Genomic DNA, 6,000 nt, shown 5'->3' on the forward strand with positions numbered 1-6,000 from the left:
CAGCCAGAAGTCTTCTTTAGCTCAGAGATTACACCCCATAATTGTAGAATGCAGGCTGATTGTGAGCAGCAATATGACACCAGTGCTGGGAGGAACAGTGACCATCTTTCTAGAATGGCACAGAAATGAGGGGAAAGTGAGAAAGCTGATGGGGAAGATGCTTTAGGGTGTGAAAAGTTTCATTTTACAAAAGGGAAGGTGAGCAGACAGTATGTGCCTACTGATGGCAAGCTCTGATCCTATGGCATTGCATCAATAAGCAGAAACATTTGGAGGTCAGCTGTCCTAATTGTGTAGCCTGTTAAACACCATGAACTTGGATTAACATTTCCACAGCACAAGAGATAGAAAAATATTTTGTTATTTTCTCTTCTTCTTCTCTGTGGAAACATGTTGTCTAGAGGTGGTCTGTGTGAAATACTCCACATGCCTTCGATGATTTTGGGACTAGCACATGGGTGTCCTGTCTGTATTTCATAGCTCAGATGTACTGGGCTAGCTCCAGTTAGAGCTGCCATACCTGAGCAGTGCAGTGCTGAGATAGCAGTCTGAACCCAGAGAACAGCACAGCAGTTTCACTGGTGATCCATTTCTCTGCAGGAGAATTAGCTGACCAGGCTGCTGTGCTGAGGTGTTAGGCTGTTTCCCAAGGTAGAAGTGTTTTGCTGGGCATTAACGCTGCAACCTTTGCACCAGGCTCTGTTGCCTGTTTCTGCACCAGACAAAGCTGTGATATAACAGACAACATGACAAATACTAACACAGCTGAGGTTATTTTAGTCTCTCCATTGCAAGATAGCTGTACCCAGATTAGGCCAATATGGAGTAGATCTGGTGATGCTTAATAAGTCAAGAAGATCTGGGGCTGGCTGTGTAAATCAGCATAGCAGATCTATAATGCAAAAACCAAAAAATTCAATAATGTTCCTACTTTTAAGGTAAGAGCAAAGCCTCTTGGCTCATTGAAATGACAACAGCTCAAATAAAGTACCAGACATAAAAGGTAATGAAACCACTGCACTAGCTTTAAGCTATCTGGCATGGATGGTGCTGAGAAAATTGGTGCAGCAGCAAGAATTCTGCATGGATTGCAAAATGCTGATGAGAAGCTATATAAAATCACCATAGGTTCACATTTCAGCTAGTAGAAACACTTACAGTCCAGAAACTAGTATGTATGAAACAAGTTCCTGCTCTTCTTGGACTTTTCTGGACTGCCTCCAACATTGTATGATTTCTTCTATCTTTTCCCTAAACATTTAAATTTTTTTTCTAATGGACTGACCATGAAAACAAAGCATAGTGACAAGCATCTTGCTTGCTTTGATTGTTTGTCCTGGATTCTTTAGAAATAGTTCATGAAGTCCCTGCAGACTATAGACCACAGACTGAAAATTATTTAATAATTCTCTTTGCATGTGCCTTGCAGGTTCCTGGGACACAGCATGCCCTTCAGCAGAAAAATCAGGGTGATGCCTCACAAATGCTTTAATAGGTTATTTGAGACAGAAAGTGTGTTTTTTGGGTCAAGACAGAGGAGTATGTATGGCAAAAAGAACCTGATAGACAACAAAAAGGCTAAGTGACATTTAGAGTGTAATAATGAATTATGTTCTTAATTTCTTTTTGCATTCAAAAATTTTCCTTATGAGGTGAGAGGTAAGTGAGTTTGTAGAGTAGAAAACACTGATTAGAGTTCCTCTGCTGTGGCTAGGTTGGGCTTTTTTAATCTTAAATTTGGGTTAGGAACAGTGTGTGGCTGCTACTTTATTCTTCAGTTATATTTTTAACTTTTGGCAAAGTCTCATAGTCTTGAAGATGTTTATTTTTATAGTTTTCAGAAAACAAAATAAAAACAAGCTATTTGTATCTCTTTGTGCTTGTATAATTCAATGTCACAACTGTGGCTTTCTCTGGTCAAAACCAGGACCTAGCAGCTGTTTTCTTCTGCAGCTGTGGAGAACTCGAATAATACTTGATAGTGTTAAAGTTACAAAATATTAAAAAAAAAAAAAACAACAAAAAAACCCATTGTCTTTGCTTCCAGTAAGAGAAAGTTATTTATGCAACCAGCTGCCAAAAGATGAAACTCATGTTATAACACTGCATTTTCCCAAGCAAGCCCATCCCAGCAGCTGGAGAGGGGCTTACTACTCATTTTCCTACTCTAGGAAATACTTCCATGTAGGGAGAATTTATCCTGAGACACAAAAACATCATTGTGGATGAGGATCCTGGACCCCTCTGTGCTGCTCCTGCCCCCAGGTACTGTGGTATTGCTCCCCTCCTGCATGGCAGCGTGGGTTGTGGGAGGCAGCTGGACTCCTTATGCTCTGCAGGTGCTACTGATCCTAAGATTCCTCCTCCATCAGCTTTGGAAAAACTTGTAAATATTTCTATGAATGGGGAACTTCCATGTGTTTCAGAGTCAGAAATGGGAAGCTCTGAAGGGTCTTCACTTGGCACAGCCTCACTCAGAATGATTTTGCCTCAAGGTCTGAGAAGCATGAGCTAGTAGTAGGGCAGAGGTTTTAGGGCTCAGTTTTTGCACAGACTCTTAAAGAATGCCATTGTCATTAAAGGAGCTTTCTGATATATCTGGCTCTAAAAAGTCCAATAAAAATTTAAGTGGGGAAAACATACCAAAGTCACCCTTATTTTTTGTATTTATAGTTCCAGTTCTCACAATACACCACAGACATTACTGTCGAACCATGTGGCTGCATCCTCAATAAGGAGATCTGTGTTGACATCTCCTGAAGTCTGGCATGGCCAGGAGCTGAGCACCCAGCACTGTGTGCAGAGGGGAAGCCCTGAAGTTCCTGGAGGAACAGCAGGCAGAGCCAGTACAAACACACCAGGAGCCCCACGAGAGCAGGACATGTTTGGCAGCCGCCATCACCATCCTCCAAAGGGAGCTTAAAGGAGGCAGCTGAGTACAGGGCATGGGGAGCGTGCCACCTCCCACACCTGCAGCCTTGCCAACTCCAGCACTGGAACAAGAGCTCCTGCCACAGTCTGTGCATGCTACTGCTGACTGCACATCCAAGACATGGCCTTGCTTCTGCAGCTGGACTTTGCTCTGAGGCAATAGGGGTGCCCTGGATACCCTCTTGTTAATGAAACCTTATTTGTTATGAAGTAATCAGTAGCATCTCTCTGTTTTGAATCCCTTGGGAATCTGCAGTACTGCCTCTACTTCTGCTATATCAAGTATGGACTCTACCTGCTGGACACAGCACCTGCTGGGTTGATCACCCAGTTTCTGTCCTAGGTGTGTCCTGCCAGCTTTCCTGAGGCAATAATTCCCCAGCTTAGCTTTGCTTTGAGTAATCCAGAGAATGTAATACGCTCAGTTAAGGTATTAGTGAGCATGAGGCAGTCTCCTCTGGTTTGCCATAGATGGCTAAAATATTAAACCAACAGCTACCTCATCTTCTCTAAAGTGTTCCTTCTTGCTAATTATTTAATGAAGGCTAAGAACTTTATCTCTTTCCACAGTAAAGCCCTCAGCCCCATTGTTTCAACGAGCCTAAATGGGTTTTACTGCTGGGATCAGCTGCCAACACTCTGGAGAAGCTGGAGGTTGACACTTGGAATGGTGATGCCTCAAAAACAAAATGTGGAAAGAGACTACTTGCTGGAAGAAAACACAGTTCCTTGAAACAGTGCACACAAGACCACCTGAGCTTCTCCCAAGGACCCAGAAAGCCAGTCTTGCGACCAGCTGCATTAAATGTATGATGACTTATGGGAACAAGGTCAATTTTCAGCAGCTGTGGTTCTGATCCTGTGTGTAGAGAATGGCTGTGAAGTGTATTTTTTTAATCTTGAAACTACTGCTAGAACACAGTAATTGTAAAGATTATTTTATCCGCCCACAGGAAATTTACTTAACCAACTTCCAGTAAGTTCTACTTATCTTCACCATGTCCTCTCTGAATTCTTTAAATACTGCTCCTAAGCAACACTGACTTAAAAACCACCCTCCCCCATATTTAAATACAGAAGGTGCCCCAACCTCTTTAGGTAAGAAATAACATGGAGTTTTAATAGTTTTCAAGTAACAATATTCTAAATTGGAACCCACCATTTGAAGTTGATTACCACTGGCCAAAAACTGAATGACCACAACATCCTCTTCCTGTGAGCACCAAAATTAACAGGAATAGGTTACTTTTTTAAATTGTAGTACTCTTGTCTCTTCCAAGGGAAGCACTGAGGAAACTTGCAGGCAGCATCAAGTAAAACAAGTTGGAGGTTTTTATGCATTCTGAGAGAGAAAGGCCACAGATCTATTAATTTCTTTTTTTAAGGTATGAGGGTTTATTGTGTGAACTCCTTAGCTAATGGTACCATAAATTGTAGAGGTTTCTATAAGTTCAGAAAGTGTCTCTACTGCATCATGAAGGAAAAATTTACCAAGTGCTATTGTACACAAAGACATCATCTCTGGCTCAGGATGTTCTTGAGTGCAAACCACTGGAAGCTACTAGATATGTTAGTGACATGCTGTTATAAATGTAATTTGGATCTTGTCCTTTGCAACCATTACTGGCTACAGCTGGGAGCAAAGTACTGGGTCTGAAGGGCTTTTTTTCTGATTTGGTAGAGACTTTTAACTCTTGTGCTTTTCTGCACATTTCTTATTTAAATTAGACACACAGCAGGCATCAATGAAGACCTATTTTGCCTGTACTATAGCAATAGGCTAGAAAATTTGCAGTGGCTGTGTCAGGCTCAGTGGCATTAGTTTAACATACATGCCAATCTCCATCCTTCCCAGTGCTTTTTTGTGAGTATACAGGTTACTGCATTCAAACCCAGTTCTTGCTCATGGAATCCCACCTGTGCACCAGTGGGTAAGCATGGGTACTAGAATGTCAAACACAGCTGGCATCCTCCTAATGACATCCTGTACAGTTCTGACTTGAAAGCTTCTCCAGTGGTTCTACACAAGAGCTCTGAAATGCTTGGGCCACCGATGTTACCCTCAGCATATCTATCCACCTTCCTGTCACACACTCTTGGTTTGAAGATCTACAGGGCACAGATAATGTAGAAAAAATGTTTCTGAGTTTCATTATTTCCTCTGAGAAATTAGCAATGTGGTTCTTATCTGAATTTGCCAAACCAGCCACCAGATATGATTTTACTTTTCTGCTGCATATAAGAAAGACTCATCTCCTATCAGAAATACGTTCCCATGAAGACATTTCTGGGTCTGATCAAATGGCCTTTTGACCATCTTTTTAGTAAACTAAAGAGGGGTTAAGGACCTTTGATGAAAATAACAGAACTGTTTTGGGTTACTGAGTACTGTTCAGCAGCTGAGCTGCAGCAACGAGTTGTTCTTGTGCTCTGAGCTTGCTGCAAGCAGAGATGCTATGTGCAAGCCTAAGTCACCATGAACTGTAGTTTGTTTGACAATTGGAGCAGCCAAAGAGGTCACCTTCTCTAACCCAGTCAGTGAGCAGCAACCCCCTTGATTTGGATTTGTGTCTGAGCTTTGGACTGATTTATCCTCTTTGTGTACATTCAGTGCCTTGTCGCAAAGCTCAGGGGACTGAAGTGACTATGATACAGATTTCTCATTTTTAAGTAAAGTCAAAGTGAAGACATGGGAAGGGCAGAGAATGGATTTTGCACTGTTATGTAGCTCCCAGCCACAATTACAGTTTGAAAACAAGCCAGAGGGTTTGTACTATTGGGAATACTTGGAACATTTATTTGAGGTTCAGAGAGAAATTCCAGGTGGTTCCCACAGTATGACTTTTCTCAGACCTTTGAAAGAGGTGTTTTAAAATTTCCTCTGTAACTAAATAATTATAACTAGAAACAACTTCTTTCTGTTTGCAATTTAGTTGTATTAAATTTGTCTCTATAATTTTTGTCTGAAGGAACTTGGGAATCCACTTCATTAGTGGCTCATTTGGAGAGATCAAGAAATATTCTTCTGAGAGCAGACACCCAAAGGGCTTCAAGCTTCTCATGTTCTAG

This window comes from Vidua macroura, chromosome 5 (genome assembly GCF_024509145.1).
Source record: "Vidua macroura isolate BioBank_ID:100142 chromosome 5, ASM2450914v1, whole genome shotgun sequence".
Taxonomy (NCBI): domain Eukaryota; kingdom Metazoa; phylum Chordata; class Aves; order Passeriformes; family Viduidae; genus Vidua; species Vidua macroura.